Source organism: Parus major, chromosome 2 (assembly GCF_001522545.3).
Source record: "Parus major isolate Abel chromosome 2, Parus_major1.1, whole genome shotgun sequence".
Taxonomy (NCBI): domain Eukaryota; kingdom Metazoa; phylum Chordata; class Aves; order Passeriformes; family Paridae; genus Parus; species Parus major.
In genome coordinates, this window is record NC_031769.1 from 90,200,159 (window position 1) to 90,221,017 (window position 20,859).

General features: G+C 38.8%; 1 long non-coding RNA gene across 3 annotated transcripts; it reads right to left on the bottom strand.

The window, feature by feature from the left end:
• Positions 1-14,396: 14,396 nt before the first annotated feature.
• Positions 14,397-20,831, bottom strand: LOC107215183. Of its 3 annotated transcripts, none has more exons than XR_004496032.1 (4): positions 20,363-20,831; positions 19,241-20,090; positions 18,979-19,034; positions 14,397-18,679 (listed from the first exon to the last, which is right to left on the bottom strand). It is a non-coding gene; the product is annotated as an uncharacterized LOC107215183 (long non-coding RNA). The 3 variants fall into 3 exon arrangements; XR_004496031.1 differs by having other exon boundaries at positions 19,241-19,303; positions 20,012-20,831; XR_001525104.2 differs by having other exon boundaries at positions 19,241-20,831.
• Positions 20,832-20,859: the final 28 nt, after the last annotated feature.

The window sequence follows — 20,859 nt, forward strand, 5'->3', positions numbered from 1 at the left end:
CACACTGAACAAATAAAAGTTACAGCCTTTTGAGGGAACTGGAAGCAAGCTGGGACCTTTCTGATATTAGGAGAAAGATCATGTGAGCATTCCAGAGACCAGACATCTTCTAAAAACAAAGTGACATGGAAATTTCTTCTGTTTTCTGGAGACTAGAAACAGTTGAAAGAAGTATGAACAGTGTTCACTCCTAGAGAGACTTCCAAATAATTGAATGAAATCCTGAACCCCAAATTTCATATGTTCCTTCATAAACATCATATGGAAAGGATTTCAGCTGCTCCCTGAGTGTGACATCATATGCTACATATAACAAGATGCATAACATAACTCTTGATTTTATATGTATGTAACAAAACTTTCTTGTCACTCTCATTCATGCCAAAACAAAGGCTAGGTATTTCAGGATATGTTTAATTTTGTCAGCAGAATATACAAGTATTCTGAGGTTTATTCACCAATAATACATGTCATCAATAAGAGGCACTTAAAAGCTTTCCAGCTTCTATAAGTTGCCTCTGTATTTTAGAGGATTTATCAAACTCAGTCTCTAAATTGGTTCAAGATGGCGAAGGTGTGGATGATGACAAACCACTTTTGGTAACTGAAATGCTGCTTATATTCTTTTATAGTGAGCTAAAAGTCTTTTAATGGTGTAATCTTGGAGCAGCTCAATTTTATATGCTGAGGTTTCTGAAATGATGCGTTCTCAGCGGAGTAATGACAAAGAATTGATGACAAATTCTTTTGTGATAGCAGTAACTTTGATCTAAGAAACACATCAAAACAAAGAACAAGGTGTGTGAGAAGGAATAAATTCAATAGCATACCTCTGCTCTAACCTGACTTTTCAGTGTTGTATAAATAAACAAATTTTCAGCCACTTCCTACAGAAAAATATCACTTTTCAACATAAGTAGGACTGAAGGGTTGAAATATGACAAAAGGATGGAATTGGACTGTTTAATAATCACAGGTATGAAGAATAACATGTGTTGAGAGATTCAGTAGAGAATTATTTATCTGAGGAAACTGAATGTACACCTAAAGATTACAGATTTCCTACTTAAAACACTATCTGATATTTTTACATTATCCTCCTTCCTTCCATCTCGCGGTGATCACATAATTTTAGTTGCTCTTCTTAAGTGCTGAGTTTTTAACTCTTGCCTTAACTCTTCATTCTAACTACACTATTAAATACAGAATCATCAGAGTCAGAAGAGACCTTCAAGATCATCCAACCATCAACCCAGCACCAGCATAATAACCCCTAAACCATAGCCTCAAGTACCACATGCAGATTCCTCTTGAACACTTCCAGAGACAGTGACTCCACCACCTCCCTGGGCAATTTATTGTAATACCTAACTAGTCTTTCAGTGAAAAATTTCTTTTTCTAATATCCAATCTAAACCACCCCTGGTGCAATTTAAGGTCTTTCCTCAAATACCACCACAATAAGTTACTATTGCATTCCTATTAATGGAATTAATTAACTCTGGACTTTGAAGAGATTAGAGGTGACACACAGAATGGACATAGGGCTCCATCAGTGAGTGTCTCCCTGAAGTCTTCCTCAGCAGCATCACCTACCAAGGGCTCTTCAAAAAGTTCAGTGACTACTTCTTGCACACCTTTTCCATAGAAAATATGTTGTTTCTCTCAACCAAGTGGAAGTGCTCTCCAGGCAGCTCATCACAACAAAGCAGGAAGCTTTCTTGTCATTCAGGGATGCTCACCCCACCCCAGACCCATAAAATTATGCTTGTCATAAGAAACTGTTTTCAAATACCACAAAACCAAAACATGCATATCCAAGGAAAACAGCATGAGACAGCTGTAAAAAATAATTCTGCAGCTGTTGATCTCAGTTCCCAGCTCTCTACCATTCCCCCTGCTTCACAACAGCTGCTGCATAGGCCTTGTGGGCGACTTCCAAAATCTTTAACAGGAGCTATTTTGCCCTATGAGAAAATCACAATTTCATTCCTGTTTCCAGTTTTAGAAGAAAACAGCACCATGTTCTGAGGGGCTTAACCCACAGCCACCTAAATCCTGAGAAAGCTTTCTAAAATCACTTGGAATTTGCCATGGAGGAGGCTGTGTGTTAAGTTCAGTGCAACTGCAGTGGTGTAACACAGAGCAGCGAGGACACAAAGTATAATGCGGCCAAAACTGCTCTGTTGCCTAAATACTGCATTTCCCATACTCTGATGGATGGCAGCCCTTCAGACTGCTCAAGTGGGAGGCAAAGTCTGCATACAGGATGAATACAGCAATGAACACGGAATGGAGGACCACTGGAATTGGAGCTTGGCTGAGCCCTTCCTGCAGGCATCCCAGTTAATGTGGCTCAGGTTTATCAGGATGGGACAAGAACAATAGCACTCGCTCCAGTGATGAGTGATTTCACACTTATTTTTCCTGATACTTGAGTAGTTCTGTCATCCATTTAACTCTCAGCATTATCAGTCATCAGGGGAAGAGACAACTTAACTGAATCCATAAATTAGTAAGTGCTTGGAAACAGTTGTGTTCTCCTAAGTGTCCTAGCATTGTGGAAATATTTGAAATAACTGGTATCATCTCCTGCACCTCAGTAGCAAAAAATATTTTTGAAAAAAGAAAAAAAATAGTACCCAGCTGCCTGCTGTAAGGTCTGATTAACTCATATTCTGTCCCCCCATGCTCTGTTACCCCTTGTTCTGAGGTTCTCTTCAAATCCACATAACTATTTACATGGGAAAAATAAAGGGGACTGAGAGCACAGAGAGTAAGTGGAATTTGTTTTGTGAGCTTGAGAAGAATAATCTGCCAATAGCAAATTATGCTCAGATAAAACACCTGTAAATTTCAAGTAATGAAGAGACCAGGTCCAAAATACCTGAAAAATAAAATGTTACTGAACAATAGCAAACAGAAGAATGGCAAAAATAATCAGTGTAAAATGAAACCAATCAACCAATAAGAGCCCCCAAATATGCAAAGGCAACTTTTCTGCCCTAACATTGTGCCAGTTCCTAATGTCATGGTTCCTTTTAACCTCAAATTTACAGAACAAGATACCTGATGAATGAAACTTGGATTAATGAGTTCACTAGGTAGTATCACACAGCATAGAGGTAAAATTCTTCAGAATAGGATTTCTTTTCTTATTTTATATTGTGGGCTGTGCTCTGTTCCACTGTGAAAAGAAGTGTGCACTATCCCCAAACCAAAATGCAAATTCTCTGGAATAAAGGAGTCCTGACTATGCCAGCACAGGGAAATTTAGAAACTGGGAGGACTTTGAAAAAAATGAAGCAAGCAAAGAAAGCAAAGAAAGCAAAGAATCAGAGAAACATACTCTGAACAGAAAAATGATTGTGATGGGATTCTTTTGCTTGTAGCAATGAAAGCACTGCTTTGCACATGCACCGATCCTAAATATTCTGGGCCCTTTGGGGAACTGCTTTGTATGTAGTACTGCGAGCTTGTTCCAATAGACAAGGCATACTGGCTGTCACAGTCATGGATATGAAATTTATCTTTCTGTATATGAATTACAGGCTTAGGAAGCCAGCAAGCAGCCAAGCCTCAGAAGACAAAACTGGAATTCAGATTGTCTAAATCTGAGAGGACCATTTTGTACGGTGACCTGCCATTTTATCTCTGACTAAGTTCTTACAACACCCCAGCCCAGCTTCTCAGGACCCAGAACTTCCACAAATCTGAAATAAATCTTCTGAAACAGCCCTAGCAGTTGAGTGTTTCAGAAAGCTATTACTGTTGTGCCCCTGGGACCTGTAAAGCTGAAGGCTAAATAAGAGGAAGCTTAGGTAGCGGTTCCTGTAAGAGGTATTTAAGAGGCCCACCAGGTATTTTATTTTCCAGGAGGATTTCTTAAAACTGATAATTTGTAGTACCTGGGAATTCTACTGTTGAAAAATGGATGATAACCAAAACCAAAAATACTGATTTATTAATTTTCAATTAGAAAATTTCAGTTGAGAGATGTAAAACCCCATAATTTTGTCGTGGTTTGAAACCATCTTGTCCCTCCTCCTTCCTTTGGTACCTCAGATGCAACTCATAATCCCATTCTTCTCAGCAGCCTGGGCTTCCCAGACAGGTTTCTTGTGCCATTGACCATGGTCCCCAAGTGCACTGTATCAGTTTAATGATGGGGGACACTGCCTGGCTTAGAGTAATTGGAATTAAACAAAAAAAAAGGATTCCAAACAAAGTTGCTTCAATTCAAGACAGACACCCTTGAAATCTCCTAATAAAATAATGAAATTTTTGTGGCCTATATATCTTTTATTAAGAAAGGAAATAGTGTACAATTTTACTCCCCTGGCCTACATTGAGAAAGAAATGCATTTCTAGATAGGTGTTTCATTACTGGAGCTTAACAGGAAAGTAAATCTGATAATTTTCCTTTACTCTGCTTCTTTTTTTTTCAAAAAGATATTAAAAGAAATTATAATTTTTATTATGTGGTGGAAATCCAATAATTTAAATATTATCTTTGGAGAATGAATATTTTGTTAAATATTAGTGATTTAGAACAACTCTGACATATTTCATATTCATATCCACTGCCTGTTAATTCTTCTCTTTCCATTTTTCTGTCATGTATATTACCCAGTACAGCTGCCAAGTTCACCTTAGAGTGTGCTCAACTTTCATGAATTTTTCCTTTTATGTTCATGCTGAATTTATAAAGCAGTTTATAATGAAAATTCACCATAAGAGAAAAACTTACAATATATTTTTATGGAGCAGTCATAAGTTTTACGATTTAAACTGGGAAGCAGTAACTGTGAAGTCATTGCCATACCCATGGCATATTTTAATCATCTGTCTACAGTATGCATGAGCTGGAGAATTTTTTTAAAAACTGAAGGATATTTTCCCCTCCTTGAGGAACAACAGAAACAGGAATAGAATTCTGAGATTTGGGCACTGTCATTGATACCAACACTCTGTAAAGATTGCAGCAATGGAATGTTACTGAAAGAATTGATTCACTGCTTGTTGACTGTCTTGTTATGTGCACATGGATAGAAAGAACCATAATGCAAGGATGGAACTAATGACAGTTTCCCCCATGCTCAGAAATCCCCTTCCAAACAGATAAGTCAGAGATCCTTCAGCTGAAGTCTCTCACTTGAATGTGACAGATGAGAGGTAACACAGTACAGGAGAAAATAACAGTCTTGTGAAAATAAGTTATGGGCCAGCTGGAAATTTACGTATCTGAATACACAAACATAGCCCTCAACTAGCTGTTGCAAAGCAACACTAGTACACTGTTTCACAGTAAAATATCCCAATTAATGAAGCCTTCCATCTTGTATAAATTTCCGTCTGTCTGTGGCTTGGATTTTTCTGTAGTCTAGCTCTAAGGTGCACAGACAATGTGTAAATATTTGCTGGAGGGGATCACCATCACCATTTGATCTGTCCCCAGTCTTAGACAGTACCTAAATGAGCAGATAGGAGAGCAGAAATCTCAGTCTCACTTGGGAGGACACCTAAAGGAGCAGAGCAGAAGAAGGGGTGAGAAGAGGCTTTTTCTCTGGGTAACTGCAGGAGAGTTATGCTGTAAGGACAGTGGTATTCCAGAGAAACACAGGATCTGGGTGTACCTGTAGTATTTTTTCCAGTGCTTCAAGTTTGAGGAAAACAAGGAGAGGGGTGCAATTTGCAGAGGTAGAGGTTCAATTTAGAATCATAGAATATCTTGGGTTGGAAGGAACCCATAAGGATCATGGAGTCCAAGTGCCAAAACTTACCAAAGAAGGACCAAAGGAGAGGTTTGCTGAAGACCTGAACACAGTCTGTGTGAGCTGGAAGGAGGGCTGACAGTGAAGGCTGTGCTGCAAAGGATCACTACACATCAATAGCTGAATTCATGCTTTTCCAGGAATTTAATTACAGGACAACTGAGAGTGTACCCTTCAATTTAACTTCTGAGTTGTTGGGAGACCAGTAAGCCAGAACTGAAGGCAAGGTTTGGGAAGGCTAGCACGGAACCTCGTGCAGTCTCAGACTCCACAACCATATTCAATGAATTTAATCAGTAGTTACACCTTTTTTGGAAACCTTAACAGAGTGTGTTTGAGATAAATTGAACAATAAAAGTTCTCATCATGCTGAAATTTCTGGTGAAGTGCCAAAAATTAATAGCAGATTTACTAAAGTATTAGTCAGGTCAGTAACATATTTTTTAATGAAGAATTTATCACCCAAAATGTCAACACTTAAAAAAATATTTGAAGCCCTCTTGCGAGCCCTTTTGAATGCCTGCACAGAAAAGCAAGTAGCTGCTGCCCTGTATGAGATGGCAAGGAGCTGTTGGTGGACTGACTTATCCTTTTTCTGGTGTGGGCAGAGAACATAAAACACCATGGGCTCATGGGTCAGCGGGCTGGGCTGCATCCCGCAGCAGGAGAGGAGGAAATGGGCTGTGCCAGGAAAAAGGGTGGTGCAAACCGCTTCCCCTCTGCAACAAGGAGGACGTTTGACCCCATGAGTCAGAGTTCCCAGGCTGGTTTAACTGTGCTTCTCCTTTACATGGCTTGAATTGCTTGGTGGAAAGCCAATATTCTGGGTTTGTTTTAGAGAGAAACAGTTAAATCCTTTTGTTAAAAGTATCTGCCCTGGGCTTCCTTTGGTTTAGGGTGGTAAAGCTTTTTCATTGTGTGATACACAGGGATTGGAGTGGTTCCCCATGACATTCAAAAATACCAATGTTGGAAAGGTGGTTTTCCATTTAGCACAGGGTTACAAAAAGTGTAACTGGTATATTAGTCAACTTTCCAATTTGCCTTATGTATTAAAAACCCTGCCAGAACTCAGCCTCTATGCTTCTTCCCTTGTTATCTGACTCTGTGGAGATCCTCCTGTTCCATAGTTGTGAAACTTTATTCATTGTCTTGGAACTGATAACTTCTCAAATTTTATGTTTGGTATAGATTCTCACTGCATTAATAGTAACAATAATCTGTGTGGAAGTAAACCTGAAGCATCTTCAAGCTTTACTATATAAAGCACACCTGTTAAGGATATCTCTGTGTGTGTGTGTAGTGTTTGGCATATTTTGCCTCTATAATTATACTAGAATTATACTCTAGATGTAAACAAAGCCTAACTGCTTCTCATGTAGCATTTAGGTTGCTAGTTTCACTTAAGCAGTATATTATAGTATCTAAAGGACTTTGCATAAGTGGCAGAGTGCAGTGCAGAGCAGCTTAGAAATGCTTTCTGGCAGGACCAGAGTAAAAGGAAATAGGTGGTCTGCAAGGAAATAAACAGCCAAACTGATGCTGGGTAGAATGGATGGTGAGATGATGACACCAGTTAAAAATATAATCCACCAATGACTCAACTACTTCTTGAGCAGCTTCCTAACCAGAATGTTATCAGTTCAAAATCCATGAGCTATCACATATGTATTGGCAAAAACACACAGTGAGTCTCATGGTTAGAGCAGAGGACAGAAGAACCCAGGCATCTGTTTATGACTTAGCTACAGATTTGCTGTGGAAGTCCAAGCACCTTCAACTCTTTATATTCCCCTAAATCAGTCTGCAAACTAGAGAAAGAAAAAAACCCAGCTAGTCATGTTGCAAAACTAAAGTCTTGTCTTTAAGGAGTTAAAGGAAAAGCAAATATGTCAAAGCTAGTCCTAAATCACTAACTGTTTTTGCTGTAGCTACTAGTAAATTCCTCCCAGTAAGAAATGCCAAAACGAATTTAAAGTTCAGTCTCTCCTGGAAGTCTTGCTTTTGAGAAGGAGAGGAAAGGAAAGGCAGCAGCCACATAAAGGCATTCACTTTAGAACTGCAAATGAGCCTGCACAATGTTTTATCCTTCACCAGTCCTCTTTGTCTCCTCTTCTGACTGCATTCTTGGAACATCTTGTACAAGAATTTATAAGACTATTTGTTTTATTGCCACATTTTTAACTGCATAGACCACATTGCAGTCTCAGAAATAAGTTTGAAAAAATGGTGAACTGTGTTATTTTAGTTAAAAACAGTTCTTGCTAAAACCAAAGGCTGTGTTTTTCTCACGTTAGAATTAAAAAAAAAAAATACTTTGGCAGAATTAGGTCATGAAAGGCACCTGAAAAGTTGAACTGTGTAAAAACTGAAATGCTATCAAGTAGAGTTTCATTAGAAATATGGGATGCAGTATCACTTATAAGTACTCATGAATTTTACATATTTAAAATATACAAAAGCCACCTCAGTTTTCTGGCATTAGCAGCTTTTCTAACTTCATAATAATACCTGAACATACTGTACCTGTTGATAAACAGAATTCAAATCAGTCAGAAGTACTTAGAATTTGAGTACTGTTTTTATTAAAACCAAGCTGGGGGCCAAAAGCTATGCTTGGAAGAGAGTGCATATGGGAATAATTCCTACACCACAGGTGCAAATAGCCCTTTGCAGGTAAGATCCCTTCAGGTGTCTCACTTCAGAAGGCAGCAGCACTGCTCATCTGCTAAAAGTGATGGATGTGCTGCTTTCCTGATTATCAGAGCAGCGGCAGGGGATGGAAGCACTGTAGACTCTGCTCCTCCAGCCATCCTTTTGCACCAGCTAATATTTCAGACAAAATGGGAAAATTTCATTTCACGGGAAAAGTGACAAACTTCAGCAAACTAATCTGAGTTCAGAGATTTCATCAGCGGGCTTTTGGTTACTGCAGAGTGCATTACTGGATGACTGGATCCATGAACTATATGGTAAATATTAAAGAAATTTTCAAAATTATATCATTAAAATGATGACAAAATAGAGTCTGCTTGTTTCAGTCATTCAAATTCCCTTGAGATAAATGACAAAAACAATGATTACAGAAGAAAATATAGAAAATAATTACAGGGAAGTAATACAGGCTAGATACATTAGTTGATGAAAGAAAATGAGAGGTTTTTAAAAATATGTTTAGGAAAAAAATAATAGGGAAGGTGAGTTTAGAGGCTGCAGGTTTATACTTATAAAGACATATTTTTTAACAACATCCCTCCTAATCCGTAACAAAAAAAGTCTGTGGAATCAGCATTTTATAATGAGAGGATACAAAATCTGTTGAAAATAGTATTGGATACTATTTTTTCCCCATAAGTATTTAAAATAATTAGATGAATCAATTTTATGCATTTCTTTCCACACTCATTCATTTGAATGGTACCATCTGTGATACGTTTGCATAAAATGAATTTCAGTCTCACTATGAAACATTTGTTGAAAATAATTCTGAATTTACTTGGGAAAATATTCACTGTAGAAATCTGATGAAAGCTCTGTATTCAGCTAACTAAAAGAAATTACCAGTGAATCTATAACCAACAATATTAGCCTCATTTTAGACTTTCAAATAACAAATAACACAATATAAGAAATTAAAGTACACTTTGTTTTACATTTTTCAGTAAAGTCTACACTGGAAAAAGAATTGAAAGAAATTACTCTCATTCCATCAGGCTGTTAGAAATTGTATTACAGGCTGTCAGAAAGCAAGACTCATGTTCTTTATAGCCTTCTCCAAGAGATCACAGCTGCCTGGAACATATTACTGGCACACAAGTAAATGCTGCTGCACAAGAGCCCTTCCAGTTTTATGTAACTGCTCATTAAGGTTTTCCTTACAAAATATGGTTCCTGAGTCTTTCAAATGCAAAGGCGTTTTCAGGAACTACCAGTTTTTTGACTTATAATAGATATTGTAACTTAATCCAGTATCCCTTTATTTTGTTGAACTAACATGTGCTACATATCTATGAACATTAGGGAACCATATTCAAAGCTTATCTTCAATCTTAGCCTATTACAGGGCTCCAGATTCCTGTTCTAATCTCAGATTTAGTGATCAATAGCTTTCTCCAAGTATTTGTTAGGTCAGAAACTGTGATAGCCGAAGGTTCCTAGCTCTGCATTATAATGGAGCAACAGGTTCCACCTATATTCAACTTAGAGATTAATAAAATGTGTCATAAGAACTGTCCTAAAAAGAAAGCTGTGTCTAACAAGCCTGCTTAGCCTGTTGGCCTTGCCTGCCCTCTGTGCTTTAGGGCTGTTGAACAGAGGAGGCTCAGCCATCTCCATTTGCCAACAGGCTTTGATTTTAAACATTCCCTTGAAAACATGGAACACCTCCATGAAGTAATATTACAGCTGGGTGAAGAAATTCTTCTCAGATTGAATGGCTATGAATGAACTGGTTAGTGCTTTATAGCTGCTTCGTTGGAAAAGTATGGATTGAACTGGTGTTTTTTATATGGGCCCTAAACCGCATGTTTTAGCGCAAAGAGGGGCAGCTATTAACAATAAGTTTGACCTCAGATAAAAAAATTTAAGGAGTAGCCTAAACTTAGCCTTTTTATCCTTGATCATAGTTCCTGGCATTGTTTTCTTCCAAGGCTGAACTTAACACAGTCCTACTTTCCCACCTAAAAAACCACTTCAAATTTACCTTCAATTAACAGTTTCAAAATTTTGTCTGTCATCCACTGGAAAGGGATAAAAGTTTATCAGCAACATGTCTCAACTAGAAATCATTAAAACACCTACTCAGCTAAACCATGCAAATCTTATCTTTTTTTTTCTTTTTTTCTTTTTTTTATTGGAGTAGTATGAGGTCCTGTGGAACAATAAGACCATTTGTTACTTTGTTACTTTTTCTGACTCTCCAAGATGCTCTCCAAGATGCTCTCCAAGGCTGAGATCTATAGAAAGTAAAAGCCAGAGAAATGAATACACCAATTCTCCCAGTGGCCTCACATAAATAATCCAGAAAAGAGAACACTAACTATGGTTGGATCAGCTTCCAGTACATTCTTAGGATCAAAGGGAAATCTCTGAAAATATAACCCCAGGAAGTCAGTGACTGATTCTTCTGAAGGAAAATTGCCAAGGAAGGAAAAGAAGGTAGTACCTTCTTACTGGGAACAAATCTACTTCTGCTCTGAGTTTGTCATTGATCTTTGACTGGAGAAGTCTGTTTTTCTGAAAAGCAGAGGAATAACAAATAATACGTATCATTAGAAGGTGAATTCATCATTAGAAAGTGAATTCAAATACTGGGATACTTGATGATCAATACTGTTCAGGGTCACATAATCGAAGAGCAGGGAAGGAATTCCTCCCCTCCCTCCCTCCCTCCCTCCCTCCTTCTTTGCACCCATCACATTAGACAGGAAATAAATGTAAAAAGAGATGAGTAAATAGGGATAAACTGTCTCTCATTATCAACTCTAGAACAGGACAAAAATAGAGTCATGACAACTATAAATATTGTAAGGTTCAATAGGTGCATGTTCCCTCAGCCTAATTCCTGCTAGCAATCTTTCCACATTAGTCTGCCAAAACCTAAAAACATCCATAGTGCTGAACAGAGGATAAGTAAGAAAAGTTATCAGGTGGTGGGAAGGCAGAATACAGCCTTCTTCTGACCAGAGCTTGGGCTATGTAAGTGGGAATTCACAAACCTGCCCTTTATTGACCTGACCTCAGTGCCTGACCCAGAGGACTCAGGAGACGACAGCTGACTTCCACTGGAACACTTTTAGGCCAGTGTCTGAAGGGTTTTGACTCTCACCAAAGAATTTCCTTCAATTAAACCCTACTGGGAGAAGTATAAGGCAACAAAACAGTTTGTAGGGTTTTATTCTTCTTTGCTAAAGAATTGTGACCAGGTATAGCAGAACCAACTATAAGCAGGTTTGCTGTATTCAAATGAGGAATAAGACAAACTACTGATTCTAATCTTTTGAATATTTTGATCTGTAAAAATAGGGGAAAAATATCCTAAGGGATTACAAATGCAGGATTTAAATGAGGAGAATGTTAACTGGAAAGGAGTTGCGATAACAGATATAAAAGTAACAGTCTAATTCAAATTGCATGGCTATAGTACGGTTCCATCATGCACATTAAGTCTGTTGGGATCAGCATATATACACAAAATCCCTGTCTGAAGACAGCTGCTTATGCTTTTTATAAAGTGCCCTTGGAAAACTGAGCTTTCTCTAAAACTCATATTTAATATGTGATTTCTTTTAAAGAAAGTTTTAAGAGGAGGAAGCAAAATGATATATGATTTAGGAGTCAAAATTATTAATTCGGTTTCCATTATGAAGGCTTTGGTGGGAAATGTCCTGAAGCACCTTCAGATACTGCAAAGAACATTAGGAAGGACAAAATAAACTTATGTTTAAAACCTTAAGAGGACTCTACTGTTCTCTGTTTGGGATGTAAGGTAAACCTTCTGAAACACTGCTAAATGTACTACGAATTGCTCCAGATTACACTTTTAAGTCCCAACTCTGTTTTGAAATAAAAAGAGCAGTAAATCATAAGTACATTAGTAAAAAGTTAAGACTGAAAAGATACCATTGGGGTTTTTTTTTTCCCCTGAATTTAGGTAAGAATTAATTGTGGAGAAAACAGCAGTGTCTGTTTTGTATCTGAATGAAGATGAAGCCTGACTGGGATTTCTTCAAAAAAAGACACCACCTTGAAAGGTCCATAGCTAAACACGCAGATGGGAAGTAGGAATTTATTTTCAAGACCATGATGTGAAGCTGGCTAAGCAGGGATTTAGATCAGGTTATGAAAGCTACATGTGTGACCTGTACACCAGGCTACACTAATCTAGGTGGATTTTCACTTTATGTCTTGCCTCCACTGTGACCATTTAAAAAAAAAAAAAGTGAATCTTAATCATCTGTCTTTCAAAGTCAAGGATAAGCTCTGCTAGAGCTAGAAGAATATAATCATTTGCTGTATCCCCTTGGCACCTTGATCATAACTTTTAAGAAGGACACAGAGGTTGATGAAATATAGTTGTTGCAGTTTCTGCTGAAAGGGCTGAGATTCCCTACCCAATGTGTACCAGTATTTGAGCGTGACAGGCAGAGTAGGGAGCAACTCCATCAGGATATAATTATAAGTTTCAAAAAATACACTGTTTTAAAGTAGAGTGATATTTTTCTAGTTATACTTCTTGGTAAGAGACACAGTATGGTGAGAAATCAAATTGGGTACATACACAGGCATAGAGAGTAAATGAGGTCTTGAGAATCCTGAAGCAATATTCAGGCTAAATAGCTGGCATAAGTCCTGAAACTCAGAAAACACAAACTGTCTCCCATACATTGATTTCTCCTCTTTTCAGAGAAGCAGGACTTTTGCCATCCTTTATGGCATAATCAAAGAAACATTGTTTAGGAAACTATTTTCTCCTTATCCAAAGCCCACAGTTAGATTTCACATTCTGATTGTTACAATAGATCAACTGTGAAAGAAGAAAGCTTGGACTTTGAAGTCCTTTCCACCTGTGATCTACAAACTTGCTCCTGCTGAGGAACATGAACAGTGTCCCAAGCATACCTGAACATGCAGTCCTCATGTGGCACCACTCCAAAGTACATCAATGAAGACTCACCATACCAGGACTACTGGTAGTGAGTACAGCAAAAATCCATTCTGCCAATGTTCTCCTTGCACTGCAACATCTCATTTTGCTATCAAAACTTTTGCCTATTAGGGCCTGTCTACATTAGATGTTTTCCAGAAAATGGCTGATATTGCATTGGCAATTCAGTACAAATGTCAGGTTCTAAGAAATGGTTTTAGTACTTTGAACATGACTGAAAAAGAGCGACTTCTAAATTTTCAGTTATTTACATTATGCTTTCTGGGACTTTTAATATTTAGTATAAACTCACTGAATGTACTTATTTCAAAAATCCTTGTGCTCCCTTGGCAATAGCTTGCTGCTTCCCCTTCCATTTCAGCTGCACTTACAATTTTCTGCTCCAATTCTGATACTTCAACATGTACTCTCCTGCTGCCAGAAACAGAATTGAATCCTACCAGCTGCCTGTAAGGGGTTAGCAACAATATCTTTTAGCATTGGAAGTATTTTGTTAGTAATGTATATTAGTAATGTCTTTGTTGGGCTTAAGTTGGTTTGTTAACTGAAGAAACTACAGCCCATGTTTTATAAAGAACATTCACTGAAACAAAGTGGGGTTTAGTACCCTGCTAATAAAGAATTTTAAGTAATGCTATCAACACAAGTCTAGAAGCTGCTCATTTTTTTTAGAACAAATCCAGGTTAATTTAGCAATGTCGCATTGGTGAAATTCCTTAACAAATGACAATATTTTGGAGGTCAGGGAAGTCTGAAAGATGCAGTGGCCTTAGATATCCCCAGGTTCTTTCCTTTAATGAGATGATTTTTTTTTTTTAAAAAAAAAGGAGGAAAACAGAACAACTGGGATAACTAATACTCAATAAAGTATATTCTTAGATGTTGCAAAGACGTATGCATGATAATCATCTAAATAGAACCCATGTGCATTAGCATCTGTGTAATTTTCCCCTACTATCTCATTAACATCACAAAATCCAGACCAATAGAATTTTGATAGCCAGCCAGCTCATGCATGTTGCAATTACACTTCCTCTCATATAATTCCCATACTTTCCTCACATATCTGAGCAAACTAACAGAGTATCTGTGGTTTAAATCATTATCTTCTGTAAACAGTATCTATATTATCACACTTTTCAAGGAGAGTGGTATTTATTGCATGACTAAGTTAACAAACGCACATTTGAAAAGAAAATAGCTTCTAATCTAAGTATTCATTTGCTGATGAATTAAAATCACCAAGTTATTCAGCACAATTCAAAATGAAAAAGCTGACATATCATTTATTGCAAAGGCCACAGCTATAATGGGAACGTCATTGTTTCCCTTTCTGCTGGTCTCACACATTCTTTTTAATCTTGATTATTTGTCACCCTGTTAGGGACTCCTTATGGTAATGAAATCCTTTGTCAGTGATGTAACCAGAGCCTTTTGCTGCATTTTTCCTTCCTACGTAAGTTACGACTGCAGTTATAAACACTGTGGAGGTTTTTTCTGAATCACACAATTGCAGATTGTTTGAAGGAAATGCACGTTCCTGGCTGTTGCTAGGTGGCAAATGCTCTTAAAGATTTTGCAGGCTAGAAATTCCTTCGAACCTTTAATCCTCCATATTTATTTTATAACCCATAGGAACTGTTAAAAAAAAACACAAAATACCGTTCAGTGCTAGGATGATCACAGATTTGAAAGAGATAAAAGATTTGGCATCAAAAGCTTATTCCCAATCCTAGCTACAGGTCAGTTTAAGACTTCCATGAAGGCTGATTATCCTGTATCTGCATACTGCATGGCTGCTCATGCCTTCTTCTGAAACTGGTATTAGCTCCTGTTTAGAACAAGGTCCTTGATGTAATGAATAAGCCTCAGCCACAGTCCTTCAAAAAATATGTATGTGCAAAAGAAGAACTTCACAGACTGCAAGGAAGGAAGGCAAAACTTTTGCTTAACATCTAGGAATGGTTCATCTAGGGGATTTTGCCTGAGATGTTATAGCAGTGCTGAGTTTGAAAGAGTATAGCAATGCATTGATAAATCCATGTAGTCTTTGTCTGAAAAGAACTCAGTACTCTACCATTCCTAGGGTATGACTTTACAAAACTGCAGATTAATTCCTACTTACAGGTCAAGTTGAAACTTCATTTTTCAGATGTCCTTTTGAAATAAGGCCAAATTCACAGCTGAGGCTAAACTGGTGAGACTTTTCACCTCCAAAAGCTGTCACACCAATATCAGTGTAAGACTCAAGTCTATATATCAGTAATATGTATTAAAGGACATCACAAGGAAGCTCTAAATACAGAAAAAGAAAAACCCCAGGTTTTATTACAGAGCAGCTTCAGCTTCTCCTGCAGTACATAGTACCTCTTTTAAAACTCAGCATATTCATATTCAATCAAAAGCATGGGTCTTACAATGAAAAGTCTTGGGTAACTCTAGCAGTATCTATTATATATTACCCACTGGGTCTTTTCTTGCCAATAAGTCTTATATTATCATTAAGAAAGCATATTTTTACAGGATTGAAAATTGTTCCCTTCCTCTTCCCTACCTCAGACACACATCTTCTACAACTGCAGGTGGCTTCGGTAGGAAACATCAATGAAAAAGTGGGATATAACCTTCAGGCCCTGACTTTAATGTTCTTTCTTTTATTTTGACTGGTTGATTAAAGCTTCTGTGCTCTTCGTGTTCAGCATAATACAGGAAACATGTTTTGTACCTAGGTGTTTTCTCAGAAACTGCTACTCATTACAGAAGTCTCTTGGGGGTGCTGGGATAGATGAAAAATACTGTATCCTTAGACTTCCTGGAGACCTACCACAGGTAACTCTATTCTTTTGAGCTCTGTAAAAGAGGCAGTGAAGCCATGGCGGGCTATCAGCGTCTGACCATCCAAACAAGGTCCCTCATTTTTCTCAGACAAAGGGGACAGAAGTGTTTTGGAGGTGTATCACACTTAGTTCCAAGGCGAAATAGCTGTTACTTGCTGAAGATTTTGACAGCTACCACCTTGCAAACTCAAAGGGGGAGGGAGCTTGAAATCACCCTCTGGCTATATGGGCACAGATATTATACATATTGAATATATATATTATTATTATATCATTACTCTGGATAAATCTTCAGAAAAAAATAGACACTAACTTGTAGACCTTTAGATATGTCTATCCATTACTTTTATATCCCCTCTTCTTCATAGTTTCTGTAATAACTGTTGCAATCCAAGTGTGAAACAAGTAAATTCACAAAATGACAAATATAGTCACAGTAAAGTCATAGAAATGCTATCTATGTAAAAAAATGTAGTCTTTTTAAAGAGTATTTTACTATGGGGCATGAAGCAAACATAAAAGATTGATTGTTTTTATAAAGAAGTAATGTACTTTGAAGTTAATAATCACTAATAATCAGGATTAGACATTTCATGCAATGCTAGTCTCTCATCTTTTGATATTTCTCAAAAGCCTAATTTTTTTAGCTGTCTTTAAAATTACTGATTCACAAGCTGCCTGCAAAACATACCCACTGAAAAAAAAAAAAGAAATATGACTTTGTCAATTTTAGAGGAAACCAAAGGCAGTCGAGGGAAAAGCTTAATCTTAATGTGGATTTCTAAATTTCATCTGGAAGGATGATTGATGTGCTTTCCCCTCCTACACTGCTATAACTTTAATCTCACCTGGAGGAAAGAGAAAGGGAGGAATCTGACACTTAGCCCACTCAGCTCTGCTTTCCAGACTGCAGCTGAGAGATAAGGAAGCAATGGAGGCACTGCTTCCTCTCACCCCTGGATATTTGGGATGCTCTCTGTGGGAGGATAAAGACCAATTACCCCTTGGAATTCATCCTCAAAGTGTTAATAATTTAGCTAATTCCTATGTCTTATTCATTATAAGCATGTGTTGAAAAGTGCTCATTATGAAAATTGACTAAAAAGCCCTCTGATCTCATCATCTGGCCTTTACCAGTATTTCCCCGTTCTCCCTGCAGTTTGTGCTTCCTAGAGCAACTGCTCCTTGTGGACAGAAACTGCTAAGCTCCTCTTCACCGCTCACATGTTCAAACCTGTCTTGACTGGTTAAATGGCATCTGCTTTGCTGCATATGGCTCAACAGCACATATGGAACAACTATAACCTGCTTCCTAAGGAAGGTTTCTCCAACTGGGAAAGGCTTCTGTCTTCACTGCTGAACCTTATGCTAATCAAAGTGACCAGATTAGCAAAAGCATAATTTAAACCATTTGGGTTGTTACCCATCTTGTTTTGCTTTGAACAGGCCAGGACACACATGCATCTTAGCTATAAAGTAAGAGCAGGTGCCAGCTGCCCCATCAAACTGAGGCTGACTGACAGCTTCTTCAAACAAGCCATGGCACAGGTAGCATATGATATGCTTAGTACACACATTAGTACGTTTCATATAATTCTAATCAAAGCTAAGAGGTCACCGTCCATGGTGAGAGGCCTAACTATGCATAAAGGCTCAAAACAGCCATCCTTGACAGAATGTCAGAGTGTCAGCACTTTTGTCTGAGAAATTTGGCATAGCACTGTGTGAGGTAGTAAAGCTGTCTCCCACAAAAGCTACTTCTGATAGGAACAGAAAAAGTGAAGAGCTCGATGAAGGAAAACTGGCTTGCATTCTGTGTAGGAAATTTGTCACCAGTCACAGAACCCAAGATCATGGACAGAGGAGCAGGTGTCACCTCCTTGAGTGAAGCCTGGAAACAATACAAGGAGGACCTGATTGACATGTTCTTAATGCCATGAGGATATGAATCACTTCCTTCCCCTTGACCACTAAGTTATGAAGTTAGAAATATAGTCCATTAGGCATTACTCTGGTCTTCCATACTTCAAATGCTTTGCAGGTTCAAAAGGGTGATGGGCTACTGCTTTCATGGGCTGAAGATGATTGTATGCAAAATGTTCTACTGCTGTGTATTGCGCAGCGTGCTCCCTCAGAGGTATGTGTTGGCGTGCCAAAGGTGTGGTTGCAATCTATCACACTGGCTCATTCAAATTGTCTTAACATAATTAAAAAGCACAATTAAGCTCCAGGCTATGATGTTTGACGATCTCCTCAAGGTGTCTTCAAAGATATTAGTCTGCAGCATGCTAGAGCTTCTCAACTGTGTTATATTAAAAACATCACAACATGCTTGCTCTCTGTTTGCCTAGCATAGGATTCCAGAAGCAGAGCATGGTTTCCATGCTTAAAACTAGAAGCACCTGAGGAAGAGAATTGAGAGAGATAAACAGTGTTGTCACTAGCACCACCCACTAATGCTGCTTCTCAAGTGAAAAAAAAAAAAAATTCAAGAGGTAAAACAAAGTGGTAGATTTGGAACAGAACTTCTGTTCTGCAGACTTTCTGTCTGCAGAAAGGCATTGCAATGTTCACATGATTTGTCCACTAAGTGTAAGAAATTATTTTTAAACTATTTTTGCAACTTTTAAACTCAACATTTCTTCTATTGAAAAAAAAAAGTTACAATCTTCAAAATTAATCATTAACCTCTGTTACTAACCCTGTCCTTCCTGGAATGTCTGATCTGTTACTGTGTTGAAGATGACAGGCAGCTGTCTGTAAAATTAAGTGACAAAAATGTCAAATTATAAACCACATGTGCATCCAAGTATTCATGGCCTTCTAGTGCACTTCTGATGTAAATCATAGATTTGTGTCTGTAGACGCTGATGAGAGTTAACTTGCATTATGGCAACATTCATAAAACAGTAAGTGGGAATAACAGGGGGAAAAGGAATACACTTCTCTCTTGTATTACTGACACTTTGGTGGATGATTCTGTGTGGAGTCTTGGGGAGGCTGCAACCATATCTGTCCTCAGTACTCTATCAAAATGTAAAAGAAAGCAGTCATTGCCAGAGCTCAGAATATGGCTATTGAGAAGTAAAAGGAAAACATATTACCTGAAAAAGAAAAAAAGACATGGTAAGAAAATTAAAAGTTTGGGAGAAAAACAAAACAAGGAATCTCAAGTGTGCTGTAAATACTTTGATCAAACATGACTAGCATTTATTTCAAGTCTTCACCAGATGTTTTGCACCATGGCAGGTTTAAGCCTTCAGTTCTCTCCTGAAATACTTGATGTTGTATAAGATGTCATTTCAGAAAATATGAGACTGTGTTGGAAACCAATTTCCTGAAGAGCTAAGGCATAGGGTCATATCGTTATCTAGTGTTATACTTGCAGCTCTGGCAATTTTCTTTTTTAATAAATATGGATAAGCCCACAGGACTCTAAAGGACAACAAATATTGTCCTTTATCTTATGTCTGTGTATCAAAATTGTGGAAAAGACACTATGTGCAAGAAGGGTCAGAAATCTTTTTGAAGACATAAAATGATACAAAAACCCTGATCTAAAACATAAAGAAAGCCAAAGGCACGATTACAGAGTTGTGTTGTGCAAGAGCTGAGCAGTCAAACACAAATCATCTGTTCTGACCAGAAAACTAAGTAGTTGCGTGGAAGTGATTTACTGTCCCGCACAGCACTGCACGGAGTGGTCCCAGTGCTGGGCTGGAGCTGCTTCGCACCTTGATAGTTTGGATAACAGCCAGAAGAGCTGAGTTCCCTGTCCACGATTTTGGGCAGACAAGCCTGTAGAAGAACCTGCTGTACCAAATACACACAAGCCAAATGAGACCTGTAGGTATCCGTGTACAGATACTTTTCAAGCAGAGGTTAGTAAACGCAATGGAGGAGTGAATTTAGCCCCTAACAACCCCCACAACACAAACTAAACCACTTTTACTTTTTGAATTACTTTTGCCTTCTTTTTGCTAGATCAATCACAGATGTTCTTGCCTTAGCACCAGGGCTGAGCAAACCCGGAGAAGCAGGATAGCTGTTCTCTTAAGAGCGGCCAGGTACGGAATACAAATTACCCAAAGCCAGAAGCTTTTTCCCCACTTCGCCGTGAGGCTTCTAAGAGAGAAGCTGATGGCGTTTAGTTTGAGACACCTCATCAGCCCGCCGGATGCTGAAAGGAGGCGAATCGTGACTCCAGCCTTTCTCAAGCAGAGAGCGGCTCCTCGGCTGCCTCTCCCTGGCCCCCACACCGGCGCCCCACACTTCCCGACCGAGACCGCCCTTCCCGCCACAGCCGGTGCCGCTGCAGCCCAGGGCCGGTCCCCTGCCCGGGCTGCCGCCTCCTTGGGGCCACCCGAGCCCCTCAGCCACCGCCTGCTCCGGCTTCCCCCCTCAGGCAGGGACCCTCCGCCTGCCCCCGCCCCGAGCGAGACCGGAGGGGAAACTCCGGGTGGGAGCGGTGGTGTCGGGACCAGCCCCGCTTCCCTTCCTCCGCCGGCTGCGGGCTGGGGCGGGGGGCTGCGGCCGCGGGAGAGGAGGAGCTGTGCGAGCGGGAGCTGCCGCTTTAAATCCA